Source organism: Podarcis cretensis (assembly GCF_951804945.1).
Source record: "Podarcis cretensis genome assembly, chromosome: 2".
Taxonomy (NCBI): domain Eukaryota; kingdom Metazoa; phylum Chordata; class Lepidosauria; order Squamata; family Lacertidae; genus Podarcis; species Podarcis cretensis.
Genome location: NC_137171.1, coordinates 61,757,199 through 61,773,803, shown reverse-complemented (window position 1 = coordinate 61,773,803; position 16,605 = coordinate 61,757,199).

Below are 16,605 nucleotides of genomic sequence, written 5' to 3'. Positions count from 1 at the left end.
GGCATGATTTCCATTTAGACGACATGTAGAACCAGGTCAAACATGAGAGAATCAGTTTTGTACCTAACTGGCTAATCTGACAGCTCATATAGCTCAATTCCTGTGAAATATCCAGCTAGACAATTTAGTCTTTGAGACCAATGTGTTAGAAAACACATAAGCTGAGAGAGGCAGAGAGGTTTGCTCAAATGTGGAATTACCACCACCTCCATGTTCTTGACAGAAGCAGATTAATTTAATGAGGAGAACATTAATATTTGACTGTGAATCTGGGAATTATTACTAATTGCTTGAGCAATTTCTTGCTAATGATGCTGTAATGATTTTGCCTGTTACAAGCTGTAATGCTGTCATGACTGAATTACTCAGATACAAGTCCATGGGGAGAAGTTGATAGGGTAAATGGTGATTGAAAGTTCCACATTTAAGCAATTAGCCTCCATACTTTCAAAATAAAATGTGCAGTTTGTATATCTAATGCTCACTGCACTTCTTAAAAGCCCTCTTGCCTACCTATGACTAATTCTTTTCAAAGAAGTGAATTTTTAGGAACGGAAATGTTTACGTATTTAAGATTTATATATATACTACCTTTCAGTAAAGCTTCCATAGTGGCTTACTAAAACAATATATGGATACAAATATAGCTATATAATGCCACAGTGAAGATAATGCCAAAAATTGCATGTTAAATCAAGAGGATAATTCAGTCTTTATGAACTAGGCTTTACTGATTTGCAGGAAATTGATCTTTCCTTCTAATTTCATGCAAAACTGCCAGGTACTGGCTGTTCTTTCAAAGGAGCCAGGAGTGAATGTGGGGAGAGTGGGGTCAAAATCAAAGTCCAAGGAAGCAGTTAGGAATTAGGAAGTTGTGGATGGTGTGGGAAGGACGAACTAGAAGTGGTGAGTTACTCATGCTAAAGGTCTAGCCTTGAGGCCTGAGCTTTATAGGGCTGGTGCACTGAGATTGGCCCTTGGGATCAGCTGGCTGGTATTTAGGCTAATCCTGCAACCTAGACAGCAGGATCTACCAGGCTTGCAGCTGGAATGAAACCAGTGGCACAAGAGGTTAGAATAGTGGTGCAATTGCCTTTTAGACCCTAGATATGATGCTGGTGGGCTTTGACAGAGTGGGGGCTTTAAATGGCTCTGTGATTACAGTTGTCATAGAATCATAGAACTGTAGCCCAGCCCCCTTGCAGTGCAGTAATCTTTTGCCCAATTTGGGGCTTGAACCCACAATTAAGAGCCTCATGCTCTACCAACTGAGCTATTCCAGAGCACACAGTTAGCATTGTGAAGCACACAATTAGCATTCTCCTTTATTTCCCCATCACTATCCCATGTTTCTCAACTGCTTCTAAATCTGAAGGAACACTATTTTCTCCTGTGTTACAGAGGCCCAACTGGCTTCAACCAGAAGTGCCAGTTCTATGCTGTGGAATGTTTTCCAGCAATGATTCGGCAAGCATCCTCACTTTTGACTTTCAGCCGTCTCTTGAAGACTTTTTTCTGCCAATGGGCCGAAGCAGTTATTTAAAATTGTTCTTGAGAGCTTTTCTTACTGTCAAGTTGTATATAGATTGTGTTAATTAAACAAATGCATCAATTAAATAGCTGCAGCTTGAAATAAATACAACCATGTGTAACGAAGGCGACGTGAAATGGGAGCAGGCTGCCTGTTAGCAGGTATGAGCAGAAACCACTTCAAAACCTATTTTGGCATTAAGTGGTAACTAACTAAATTATAAAATTATTCTCTCTCAAAATAAACAAAATAAACAATAAGTGGTTTGTTTTATTTGAGGTGCAAATTTAAGGTTCTTTTAAAAATATTTGTCTTAGCAGGAATTTGGACACTATTTCTGAAGCAAATTAATGTCCAATAAGATTCAGAAAGGGCTTAGATTTTTAATAAGAACTGAGCATCCAGAAGCTCCTGTGTTGTGATCAAGCTCCTCAAATATAAGGGTGGTTTGCTTTTCTTATTAACTTTGACGTACCTGTCAAAGTACATTTTCTGCTGGTTTGAGTTCCATTGGTGTTTATAAAAAAGCTCATCCATTGTTAACAGAATTGTATGCACAAGTAAGACAGTAAATGAACTGACAGAACAGTCAAGAGCTGTTACGCTAGTATCAGATCTAACTGCTCTCGATATTCCCAAAGTTATATATTAGTTCTCCATTCAAAGCTGAGATGGATGTCCCTTGTGAAGCCAAGCTAACCTCAGTAACACAAGCTTTAAGAATGTTTAGTTTTGACATTAAATGCCTGACATCATTGGGCCCTTTGTGATACTTTGCAGTGACACCATTTTATATCATGATGCTTTGGGAGATAGCAAACTGGTCTGTAACTGGGATATATCTAGAACCAAGCTCCAAAGGGAAGTAAACCCAGATAGGCTAAGATATCCAAAGTACTACACTTATTATCACATTAGAGTGAAAATCAGAGCAGGACAGGTCACAGTCACGGTGCCAGATTCAATTAACCCACCATGCTAGCAGAACCCATCACAAGGGCTCCTGCTAGCACAGCAGGATTTTCCCTTCTCTCCTCCCAGCGTGTATCTCCATGACTCCCACAAATCATCTCTGGAAGGTTGGGAGAACTCCCAGAACAGCACATGAGAGGAGGAGGAGAGAGACTCTTCCTATCAAACAAGCAGAAACCTGGAAGCTTCTACTGGCCAAGTTGGCCAAGAAGATGACAACCCTCCCCTACTGCTTGTCCCTATAATCTGATATTCGTAACTGAAGGTGAAAGCTATCAAGGTGAATAGAAAGCAAGAGCTCAAATGGGCCCAGAAGCTTCCCTTTCATGCAGTGCCTCCTCCACAACCAAACAGCTGGACCACTATTATCCCAGCCCCACTAGCCCCAGTATATATTGGCTATTAGGAGGAATTATACATGAAAATAAATTTAGATTATGGAAATTTAGGAATGGAAGAATTAAATCATAAAAAGGTATGATAAAGTGGATGGGAAGAAAAAGAGGAGATAATAAGGTCATGCACAGAAAAGTCCAGATTCAAGAGGGTTGCTGAGTTTAATGAAATCATGTGCACCAGTGTAGGTATGTATCTCTATCTGAACAACTGAAAAGAGGTTGGATGTCCATAGCTCTCTGTTTTCTGTCCTTTGTATTATTTTGTCTACAAGCAAAGCAATAATATATTTTAGTTGAAAATTTCTTAGCTACTTCCCTCTCCCAAACTTATAGCACTGACCATACCTCACGACAAAACATATAATCAATGCTTGCTCATGTAGGAGGATGCGATATTGGAAACCAAGGTGAGTTTCTAGTTGGAATTCATTGCCTGAGAATGCAGGGTGGCTTTGGCAAACCCTTTCTAAAGATTGTGCCATGCATTTATTTTCTCATTAGCATCTATTTTCCATTGTATGTTTTCAACAAAGGTAACCTTGGAGGGGTGAGTGCATTTCTTCCTGTCAGGAAGAGCCTGTGATGCTCTTTCAAAGGTGCATGCATGATTGAGCAGCAATATATTACAAGGGCCATAGCAGCGACAGAACTAATTCTCTGTAGGTCATAGGAAGAGGAGGAGGGAAGAAAATCTATTCTGTGGGTTTTTGCTCACTGCATTTATGCGATCATGTGCAGCGTGACAAGTTTTCTTCCAACCCAAACCAATTGTTTATCAACCTTCAATGAGCCTTCTGCAAAAAATGCAGATACAAACATGTTCATGTTAATTTGTTTGGATAAACAAATTTTAATTATATTAGAGGCATTGAAGAGCAGCCTGAAGACTACTTCTTTGTATGCAGTTTCCATTGCAGCCTCTCGCCCTCCCTGAAAAACTGTGCTTGAAAGTTAGAGGACTGTCCACAGTGAAATCCAATGAGGTACATCCTGAAAGGGAAATTGGTCACTCCCAATCTTTTTTTCCCCCTCAACTTCCCTAAGTATAGAATACTGGTACATTTTGTTTCTGCACAGGGTTCCTTGGATCCCAACTGCTGTTATCTTGACAGTGTCATTAAAATGAGTAAGTCAGTATTCACAGTTTAAGCAAACAAAACAGCATGGCCCGCTGAAATGTATCATGAATTCATTATGATTAATTATATCTCACTTGCATGCAGATGCAATGTAGGACTTCTTCACATCTTACATTTTTGGAGAAGAGACCTAAGATGTTTCTGCATTTATAGCATGTATGGAGCAAATGTGTGCGTGCACACACATACCTATATCAGGGGTGTCATGTTCTGTTTCATTGCTGGAGGCAAAATGGGAATGGGCCATTTCCAACCACACCCGCAACTGCTGCGTCTCATTCTTGTGTGGCATTGACTGTGAAGCACCAACAGTGGCCTTGGTTGCTGGTGAGATCTCATGATATATCACTGAAATCTCATGAGATTTTGTGTGCTGCCTAAGGTCTTATGAGATCTTGGCGAGATCTTGCTGAAAACCGGTGCCGCTGGTGGCGGGTGTTAAGTATAATTGTTTAATTGACACTAGAATGGAAAATGCCTGTGTGTATTGCTGAAAAGTTTTAACCTTGAAGATTCCATTAAAGTATACTAAGTGGAATCTGCGCTCCTTGATAATTAACTATTGTTGTTTTCTGCTAACTAACACATGAGTGTTTAACCTTAGATCAGATGAAAAAGGTATTGAGTTGCAAATCTTCATTTGGAAGGGGAGTTGCCTTTGAGTATTTGTTCTCAGGCTCTGTGAGAATAAGATACCTCTCCAGGAGCTGCATAGCCTAAGGGATTGGAATGCAGGCTAACTGAGCCTGTGTGAGAGAGAACTATGTTTGTCAGCTCTGATTATAAGTTTGTTTCATTTCTAAGAAGATGAACCTACGCTGGACTTGCACATGATATTGTATGGAATTATTTGGTTGTATCTTTGATATTTTTGTACTGTTTTGAATAAATTTCTGCAAGTAAAATGTTTGAATGATATCTAACTGGTCCAGACAATGCTTCATTCCAAAAGGAGTTTTTATGCAACCAGTCACTTCAGGCTGCACAATATTAATATTAATATCTGCAGATATTAGAAGTGGCAGAAGTGAGGTGAGCGCTGCTTCTTGGGCTTCTACCGCTTGGGGCAGGTAACTCACCTTGCTTCATCAGTGGGCCAGGCCTGATATCATCAATGGAGCAGAAACATGTGTACAAACATGTATCATCCAGCTGCGTTCAACATTCAGTTGTTGTTATTGGCTGTACTGTATACATTCAGTGGGAAACCTGCTATTATCTGTACATAATGGCTTTAGGTTTCATACTGCTATTTATGTAGTGAAAACAATGTCAGCACATGTAATTTTAACAGATGACCTCTTGCTTTCAAGCCCAGCCATTTATTTATTTATTTACATTTGTACAACACCCGTCATCTGTAGATCTCAGGCAGTTCACAGCATAAAAATACAAGATAAAAACACAAAATACATAATAAAAACAAGAACAAACCAAACCAATAATCCCCACCCCTTTCCACAAGCACATTTAAAATAATATAGGATGGGTTTCTACTATAGCTCTGCTGCCGGTTCCCTGACTCACTGAAATTGGAACTTACATTGTTTGCACTTCCTCCCTCCCTTGAAACAATAAATGAAGCAAAACTCAAAATGACACTTCTCTGAATTTTGTGATATAGTTCCCCAACCAAGTAATGTGGGTTTTTATGAGATATGCACAAACTGATTCGCAAACGTGGCAAACTGAACCAGAAGACTAGAGGGGGGAGAGAATGAGAAACTGAGAAGAAACAAAATTGGCAGATCCACTGATCCCTAAGCCTGAAACCCCTAAAAAAAGAGAGCAAAGTTTGTCTTGTAAATGTTTGCAACATCCCCTAAGCATGGTGATTTATAGTGAAAGCACATTTGATCTTTATATGTAAGGAGCAGCTATAGATTTGTACTAGACCCTGGCTGCAATCCAGCACAGTTAGACACACTTATGTGCTTGAAATAAGTGGGCTTAAGTGTGTCTGTGTTGGACAGGAGCCACAATGTATTCTACCAAAGGTCTGGTAACTTCAGATGTTATTCTTGCCTATTATCTTTACTTGCAAGAGTGATGCACTCTTGCCAGCAGTGTAATGTGAGAGGCAGGCACTGATGAATAATGTCATGGCAACATCTGTGGTCACTGAAACTCAGAACTGCGCCTTTCTGATGGATCCCCCCCGACTCAGATATTGTACTGAAGAATGAAAATGCTAAACTTAAAGAGGATTCCCGGAAGCATCTGACTGTCTGCTGTTAAGAGTCAGAAGGATGGGCTTTTGAGCCTATCTAGCAAAGCTTTGTCTTTATGCTTCTATAAAGAGAGAGAGAAGAGGAGAGCCAACTACTGCAGCAGTACCACAAATTTAAAAAGGATATGTAAGAGGGCAAATGGACACATGCTTTGTAGTGTTTATCTCCAGGCAAAAGGATATTGTGTAACAAATGATGTCAAAGAATTCTGCCTGAGACCCTGGAGAATTGCTACCAACCAGAGGATACAGTGCTAGGTTAGATAGCCATAAACTACAGCTGCAGTACACCAACTGACTTCTGTTCCAAAATCGGCAAAGGTGCTTCAAAATTTGATTAGAATTGTAGAGTTGGAAGGGATCCCAAGGGCCATCTAGTTCACCCCCCTGCAATGCAGGAATCTGGCCCACAGCCATCCCTGGGTGGGCTCAAACCACCAACCTTCTGGTTAGCAGCCAAACACACTTACCCATTGCACCTTCAAAAAATGCTAACACAGAACAAAAACAATACAATACAACCGCAGTACCTAAGCTAGCAAGCCAGCGACAAAACCTGAAATAGATGAGAAGATAACCCAAAATTCCATGGAGAAATCGAGCTCTTAGTTGAGGCCATCAGGTACAAACGTTTTCAGGGAATAAATCTAAACATCTCACTTCTTGACTGTCTTCCCAGTTGTGTTCCAATTGCAGTGACTTAAGAGTCCGGACCTTTCTCACTATGTCCTAAATCCACAATGTGCTTAACCACTGAGGCTGTCAATCTTCTGCTCTTAAAGCAGTTTTTATGCTTGCAGATTCTTATTCTGACCTTTCTCATAGTCACCCAGGAGCAGCTTGCCCAGGGGGCGGAGCTGCACCAGTAGCTTCCTGGTAGCAGAACCACTACCAATTACCAGGAGGGGTGAGGTAGCACAGACACACCAATCTGGCACTCCCACTGCTATATCTGCAAAGCGCCACATTGCCACGTTCTCAACCTTTCCTCCTCTCAGCAATACAGGGCAGTCCACGCCCATAGTTATCACAATAAATGAGATTGCAGGGACATTGTACAGCACAGATTACACCCTTTAGTTTTCAGCTGAAAAACTGCTTCAAGACATATTTCCGTCTGTCTGCAGTATCTACACATTCCTTTAATTTTACTCAGTTAATAAATCCACTGCAATGGTTTCAGGGAAAATCAGCACACAATACTGATCTACATGGAAAAATGATCTGAGTTGGTATAAGGTGAAATATGTTCTAAGCTTCCTCTTTTTAAATAAACCCATATCTGGTACTGAACTGTTACACAGTAGTTTAAAGAAATATTTCAAATAAGAGGCACACTTAAACATAAAAAGGAGCTCTTCCTTATGCCTACGAACTCCTGATAGCAATGCCAATGTTTCAATACCTGCTAGATATGCCTATTATATCCATCCAATGTGAGTGAAACCACTGTCCTAATTTCACTTTTCTTTTCTTTTTAACTTTTCCATCTTTTGGCTTTACCCATGGCTTGCTTCAGACTTCTTTGGGGTATCCCCTGTTTTGTAGTTGTCTCATCAACTGCTTGAAAAAACCAAACACATTTTCTACTCAGCTTTATTTTTTGAGAATATGACCTCATTCGCAAACAATGCTAAACCAGTTTGCTTAAACCAGTGGTGAGGAACCTGGTGCCCTCCAGATGCTGTTGGAATACAACTTTCATCAATCCTAGCCAGGATGGCCAGTGATCAGGGATGCTAGAGTTGTAGTCCAGCAACTCTGGAGGGCCACAGGTATCCCACCATTTAACAAATTTAACAAATCACAAGCTGACCTCAACTAATCACAATAGACAATAAAACTCTGGCTTGTTTTTCCAAAGTTTGGGTTTTCCCTTAACTGCTCTTGCCTTATGCCTTTGCAACTATGTGGGCATCTTGGGTGCAGCGGCCAAATCATGGTTAAGAAACAATATTGGTTTGCACATAACACCAAGCCATAGTTAAAACAAACCAAGGTTCATAAGCCAACAGCAAACCATGGCTTCAGATCATGGTTTGTTAGCAGAAAACAAACCATAGTCAAGTCACTAGACAGTGATCATACATAATGCTAAGTCACATAAGGATTGGAATTATTTGCCAACCTGGCCACTGGTATAAAGAAAATGTGTAGCGACTCCCCAATATGGATATATGCTGCAAAACAAAAAGAGGCTTCCCCACTCTTCATATATCAGTGTATGCACTTTTCATTTGTTTATGAATAATATATAAAACATGAAGCAGTCCATAGACAGCATCCCACAGATCATAACATTGTGCTTTCAAGGAAGTAAATTTGTATTGGAGCAGCCTCAGTTTGGGTGCTGTTTTCTCAGATAATTGCAGAATGAATATACTTCAATACAGTTAGTTCATTTTTATTATTAATGCTTGGTGCCATTTCTACAATTTACATGCATCTTTAATCCCCTCCAAGCACCTTTTGCTTAGTTAAAAGGAAATGAATCACTCTGTGTTTGCCTGGTCAGGTTCCCAATGTAATTAAATAACCTCATTCAAAAATCCCTGCCTGAGTTATGCAAGCTTTCAGATTCTGACATGTATTTTATACATCCCTTGGAAACAGCCTACATTTTATTCATTTCTAACCTCAACTTGATTTAGTAACATAGTTTAATAGGCATTTCATTTTGAGGGGAGGGAAATACTGCAGCAATGTAAACTAACTTTCTCTCCCAGAGCCTTTGATTCAGCTAAAAGATCATGCTGCGTATGACAAAGGGCCTATCACAATAGATTGGCTGGGAAGTTATTCTTGAAGAGCACGTTGACTTTGTCAGGGTTTTATATGAGCTCTCTAGTACAGCATCACCTCCAGCACTAGCAACCTCATTTCCATTCATTATGCCCACCACAACAGGCAGCAATACTACTTAGAAATTGGGGTTAATGGACCTCCAGGAATTTGATGAGATTTATGGTTCTGCTCAATAACCTTTAAAGAGTGTATGGATCCGAATGTGGTGCATGTCACAAGGCCAAACATTCATTTGAAAACGTATCAGTGTGTGGGACTAAGCAATTAGAAATCCCAGTGGCTTAGCCCAGACATCCTTATGCACAGTAACAAAATGCAGCATATATGCTATTCCACATAAGAAGCTGCCAAGCACTGTCAGCTTTGCAGAAGAAGGGATGAGAGAGTACATCAAATCAGTTCGTCTCCAAAGTGTGATTGGTACTTCCCGTGCACATCAGCTGCAGGAGGAACATTGGAAGCTGCCTCAAATCAGGTCAGATTATTTGTTCATCTAGCCCAGTACTGTCGGCTCTGACTGGAGGAGTGCCACAGACAGGTTGAATGCAGAGGAATGGTGGAAGGAACCAAGGGATCCCTCAAGGAATGAAGGCTCAGAGCCTTGGGATTGGTGGTCAGAGGAAGAAGAGGGAGAAGACTGGGAGGAGGCTTCAGAAGCTAAAGAGGGAACAGGGTTTAGTGAGCGAGGGGAGTCTGTGGCAGACGGAAGTCCAGAATCAGAGGCAGAAGCCAAATTGGGAGAGAGGAGGGCCCAAGAGGCAGAGATGAGTCCGGTTGGTGAAGAAGCATGAGAGTCTCCCCTCACGCTGCGACAAGCTCTCCCCGCATCCCCGCTTTCCCAGAACGAGGAGAAGCTCAAAGAGCACGGATGAAAAGTTAGCTTCCTGAGGTGGAAATGTTGAGAACTGAATAACTGGAAAAATGAGAAACTGAGAGGAACCAAAAGTGACAGATTCACTTATCCCTGACTCAGGCTAATTGTTCAAAACACTTCATACATACTCCTCAGTAATCCTTACAACAGCTTTCTAAATTAGATCAATGTTATAATCCACACCTTAGAGATTGCCACGAAGGGGGGGGGCAGGGAAGTTGAGGCTGAAAGATAATGGCTACCTAGTACTAAGAAGCCATACTGGAATTTGGAACTTCCTCCTTCACAGTGTTAGTACACAGCCCCACCTCACTAGTCCCAGAGTTGGTTGGGGGGGGAGATTTCCCACCCCCAGTACCGAATTACCCCCTCCTAATCTATAAATCCAGTTAAGGCAGAAATGTGACTACACACTTTGGAGGATGTGGGAAACGTATGCTTCATAAAGGTAAAGGTAAAGGTAAAGGTACCCCTGCCCGTACGGGCCAGTCTTGACAGACTCTGGGGTTGTGCGCCCATCTCACTTAAGAGGCCAGGGGCCAGCGCTGTCCGGAGACACTTCCGGGTCACGTGGCCAGCGTGACATCGCTGCTCTGGCGAGCCAGAGCCGCACACGGAAACGCCGTTTACCTTCCCGCTGGTAAGCGGTCCCTATTTATCTACTTGCACCCGGAGGTGCTTTCGAACTGCTAGGTTGGCAGGCGCTGGGACCGAGCAGCGGGAGCGCACCCCGCCACAGGGATTCGAACCGCCGACCTTTCGATCGGCAAGCCCTAGGCGCTGAGGCTTTAACCCACAGCGCCACCTGCTTCATATCCTGCCATAAAACATAAGAGGAAAAAGCTGAGCTTGACAGCCTTTCTTCATGATAAAAGATGGGGAAGCAACATTTCCCAGCTTATTTATGGTTTGAGTATATTGACTGTAATAGAATCAGGATACGAATCTTAAGGCTGTGAACTATCCATGTCTCTCTCTCTCTCTCTCTCTCTCTCTCTCTCTCTCTCTCTGTGTGTGTGTGTGTGTGTGTGTGTGCTCCTGCTCACCTGCTGGGAATGGGGAAGATTGTGTCTCTAAATGTCACATTTGAAGTGCACCTTTGGTTGGACAGCTTCTCGCTTTACACTCCCTTGGCTTCCGCAGCCTTTGAAATTCAGAGCCTCTCTCACCTTGAGACTGAGCCTCAGAGTGTTCTTTCAACTATTCATTCCTCCCCCCCCCCCGCCCCCTGCTGCTTTAAATATCAGCTCCTTGCCCCTTGGCAGGTTTTTTCTTTTCCCCCTTGGCAGAAGAGTGTGTCTTTCCAACAGATAACTTGTACCTGATAAAGGCTACAATCAATCAGAAATGGGGTGCTGCTGCTGAGCTAAATTGACATTTTGCCTAATTCTTGATTACCATTATTAAGTGCTTGCTATAAATGAGGCAACTCCCCATTTATGTGGGAGTTACATTCTGAGGCACCACACATTTAAGCATGTTTGAAAGACCCTCGAAAAAACCTGCAAACACCCTGTTCCACTCCCGCCCTGTCCCACCTCTTTTTGTGATGTTTTTGTGAAATTTTTGTGCACCAGCTTCTCCTGGGTCTTTACTCCAGCTGCTGCTCTCCAGATATCCAGGGCAGGGGTAGGGAATGTGGTGGTAAAATAGAATCAGTCAACATGTCAACATGTGGGTTCATACACAGAGGCCCAGGAAAAACAGCACAGTGCTTCAAAATATCTGGGACATATCCAACTCCCACCAGCCCCAGCTAGCATGGCCAGACATCAGGAACGATGGGAGCTATAGTCCAAAAACATCTGGAGGGCCTCAGGTTCCCCACTCCTCCTCTCTAGAAGACTGAAAGATGGGTGCCACTACATTGCTGCCTTCATAGGTTGTGTTAGCTGTGCTTGTATGCAAACACACAAAACTGGCCCCCAGATTTCATTTCAACCAGAGTTTATAAATTCAGGTTGAAGGGATGGTGTGTGTTGTGTGTTTGCTCTGACTGGGGGAATAATGTGTAAAGGATTAAGAATTACTTGGTTACAGCTTTAGTTGCCAAGTTAGGCCAAATCCAATAGCCTGATTAATGCTCGCTTCTTCAGAGCCTGTTGTGGTTGGAAAGGCTCAGACAAAACATAAAAATCTATTAATTATTGTAGGTATTGTATTCATGTAAGATCTTTCTAAGTCTTTTATTACCATTGTAGGCATTCCTGTAAGATCCCCCTGTGCCTGCAAATCATTTGCTTGTTTTTATATATTATGTTTTCTGTCATTTTACTGTTTCATAGCCAGTGTGTGTGTAAAATTTAACGTGAAACCACAGCTGTTGATTTTCTTCTCCTATCTTTAGATGTATGGTTTCATTTTCCACAGTGTGCCACCTTCTGTTAGGTACATCCATGTGTGTTTGCTTGCTCTGTTGTTACCATACATATCAAAAGGAAAGCATTATACATAGAAAATTTGGAGCATGATTTGGCAAATTTCCATAGCATGTGTCAAGGGCTGCGTGCACATCATAAGCACCCTTCCTCTTTGTTCAAACAGGAACTGTGTGCAATTACATGCACGATAGGCAAGAATTTTCCCTGAAGTGGGTTATTAAAGCAAACACTGGCTTATTGCAGACCTGCCTTTACTCTGAATGCACTACTGTAGAGAAGGAGCCCTTTGCTAATCTGAACTTCATCCAGCAAAGCAAAATGTGATTTTGCATAGAATTCTATATGCAAATAGAACTTTTTATATCTCTTCCTCCATCCTCAGGGGTTCCAACAGGATTTTCTGGGTCCAGTATATGTCCAATATATGTTGACTGGACCCTCTGACCCACACACAAAAGAGACCATAGATGTGCATACAATTTGCGTATGTCATGCGTCATATGCAAATTTGTCTCTTTTGTAGGTGGACTGGAGGGCCCCCCAAATAAATCAGTGGCCACACATGTAATAAAATGTCTGACAAACAGAATGTGAATGGGTGAAGGTTTTCAAATGATTGCATTTCCATACTAACCTGTTGACACAATTCAAAGTGTTGGTGCTGACCTTTAAAGCCCTAAACGGCCTCGGTCCAGTATACCTGAAGGAGCGTCTCCACCCCCATCGTTCTACCCGGACACTGAGGTCCAGCACCAAGGGCCTTCTGGCGGTTCCCTCACTGCGAGAAGCCAAGTTACAGGGAACCAGGCAGAGGGCCTTTTCGGTAGTGGCGCCCTCCTTGTGGAATGCCCTCCCACCAGATGTCAAAGAGAACAACAACTACCAGACTTTTAGAAGACATCTGAAGGCAGCCCTGTTCAGGGATGCTTTTAATGTTTGATGTATCATAGTATTTTAATATTCTTTTGGAAGCCGCCCAGAGTGGCTGGGGAGGCCCAGCCAGATGGGCGGGGTATAAATAATAAATTATTATTATTATTATTATTATTATTATTGAATTTCTGCCTGCCGCACAGCTGGTAAAGACACAAAAGCCGTGCTTTTCCAAAACCAAAGCCTAGGCTACCATCCTGTGCCCTAGCAGTAAGCCCCATTAACATTTCTGAGAAAACATACATGCCTAAGCCACTTTGCAAACTTTTCACATTTCGCATTTGCCAGTTTGGAGGGAGATTCTTTAGCACCACCAAGCACATGATGTGTAATACAGTGGTACCTCGGGTTAAGCACTTAATTCGTTCTGGAGGTCCGCTCTTAACTTGAAACCGTTCTTAACCTGAAGCACCACTTAGCTAATGGGGTCTCCTGCTGCCGCCGCGCCGCTGGAGCACAATTTCTGTTCTCAGCCTGAAGCAAAGTTCTTAACCTGAAGCACTATTTCTGGGTTAGCGGAGTCTGTAACCTGAAGCGTATGTAACCTGAGGTACCACTGTAGAAGGGTAAACTATGGAGATTCCAAGGGCAACTATAAAATAAGACAGAAGCAAGAAAGGGACACTAACAGGGAGGGGGGGGGAACCAGCCCTTTAAGACTCCACGGATTCTTAGCACCTGTTTAAGAGGCATAACAGTTTCCCCACATCCAGATCAATCTGACAACTAGAGAAAAGAGGTCTATGCCATTCAATTTTCATCTGTCTTTACCCGATGCAGGGATTCCCTGGGCAGGATTTGACTAATTAGTTCCATCAGTTGAAAAATCTGTGCATGGACTTCTGCTTTTGCAAAGGAGCTTTCCCCTGTCCTCTCCCCAATATGCCCCCTGAAATTGGTCAGGCTGAAATGGGTCAGGAGAACCTCTGGAGTCAATGTGCAGGAGGGAGGAGAGGAGGGGTCGTGTTGTCTAGCAAGTCAAGAAGACAAAACAATAACCTCAGCACAAAGCTGAATCCCTTCCCATGGCTTTCCCCCTCTTCTATAAGCATTCTCCTCCTTCTTTTAACCCAGGGGTCAGCAACCTTTTTCAGCTGTGGGCTGGTCCACCGTCCCTCAGACCTTGTGGGGGGCTGGACTATATTTTGGAAAAAAAAATATGAACGAATTCCTATGCCCCACAAATAACCCAGAGATGCATTTTAAATGAAATCACACATTCTACTCATGTAAAAACACCAGGCAGGCCCCACAAATAACCGAGAGATGCATCTTAAATAAAAGGATACATTCTACTCATGTAAAAACACGCTGATTCCCGGACCGTCCGTGGGCTGGATTAAGAAGGCGATTGGGCTGCATCTGGGCCATGGGCCTTAGGTTGCCTGTTTTAACCCATCAGTTAAGCTGGCTACCACCATTTCCCTACTGCTATCATCTGTGACAAAGAACTGGACATTTACAACAAGAGTGGCTAACTTGTGGCCCTCTCTATGTTGTTGGACTCCATCTTGCAGTGGCTGCAAACCAGCATAGTCAGAGGTGATTCAACACATCTGATTTACAATAAAAACGGCAAGTTGTTGTCAGTCCCTTTTCTACAGCTCTGCTCTCTCCTTCCTCTTCCTGTTCCTGACATGTGTGCCACTCTCTTTCTGGAAGAGGCAAGGCTTTTTAAAAGGTGTTTGATATCAGCTAGGTGAAACTTTAAAAATAATTATGCATTATGAAACTAAGCCCAAACCCTCAGGGTTCTTACTAGCGAAAACATCATTATGCAGGGAGGAGGGGCAGAGCTGTCAGCTGCAAAAGCACCCTGTGCTGAGAGTCTGTATTATCATTATTTCATTAATGTGTAATAGTCGTTATGGTTGATTGCTTTCATTCATGTTGTGTAGTGTTTTCTTCTTTCTATTTTATTGACATTTCACAACCCTTATGAGAATCAATTGGAAAAAAGGAGGAGGAAAGCATTGGGAAAGTTAGGCTCAACAAGAAATATGTTTCAAAGGCGGAACTGAAACAAGTCTAGTCTTTCATTTACCTTAAAGCCAACATAACAAAAAGATGGAAAAGCCAAAGCAGGCATGTACAGGAGATGTGGCTTTGCAGTAGGAACACTTGCCAAACTTGATAGACTGGAAACTTGAGACAAGAACATCTCACCTGAAACCAAGATAAAATGGTTTAGGTCACATGCGATTTCAGTTATCCTTGATGAAGGTGGAACTTGAGTTTTATCAGCAGCAACTAAAGGGAGTACCATATTTTTTGCTCTATAAGACTCACTTTTTCCCTCCTAAAAAGTAAGGGGAAATGTGTGTGCGTCTTATGGAGCAAATGCAGCCTGAGCAGCTATCCCAGAAGCCAGAACAGCAAGAGGGATCGCTGCTTTCACTGCGCAGCAATCCCTCTTGCTGTTCTGGCTTCTGAGATTCAGAATATTTTTTTCTTGTTTTCCTCCTCCAAAAACTAGGTGCGTCTTATGGTCTGGTGCGTCTTATAGAGCGAAAAATACGGTAATTTGAGCTTGTGAACACAATTTCCCTCAATATACACAATTTTACAAGCAACTTCCCCTATATAGTGTATTTTTGCAGGCTATTTTCATGAAGATATGCATTTTCTGCACTCTTTCATCCAATATATATGCATTTCTATATACATTGCTTGGCTAGAGAACTGCATTGCAAAATTCAGAACAGTGTGAATTTTGAAGGATAATGTCCAACTTTTTCTTTTTCCTCCCCTCCATGTTTTGGAGAACAAATAAAAGTGGTGTGTTTTTATATGTAGGTGCAAAAGCTGACTCCTGTTTCTACATAGAATAAAATCCCTGCACCAAATGAAAGGAATGGTGAAATTGGCATTCATAGTAAGATGTAACCAATCCACTTTAAATTATTTAATTGCAATGCTTCTGCAGCCAGACAGGTATGGAGGGTTGCAACACAGGCACTTGGCTGTGTCATTTGCCAAAACCTTCTCTCTCCAGAGGAATTGGGGTTGAAACACCTATATTTCCCAGGCCTTAGGCAGTTGTGCATTACATTTTTCTTTTATTATTCTATTTCCTCTTCCCCTTTTCTTCTCTGCCCTGCTATTTTGTCCCTCTCAGTTTCTCTTCTCGCCTTTCTCCATCAGTCTTTTTTGAATTACAACCAGCCTCTCACTTATATTCTCTCACCCTTCTCACATTCCCCTTTCCACATTTCTCATTCCAAGGCTTTTCAGAATGGGTGGAACATTGACAAAGCCTTTCTCATTCCAAGATTCTGGAGAGATACTCCCAATGCAGAGTAGACAAGGGGTGGCCAACATGGTGAGCTTCATAGGTTGCTG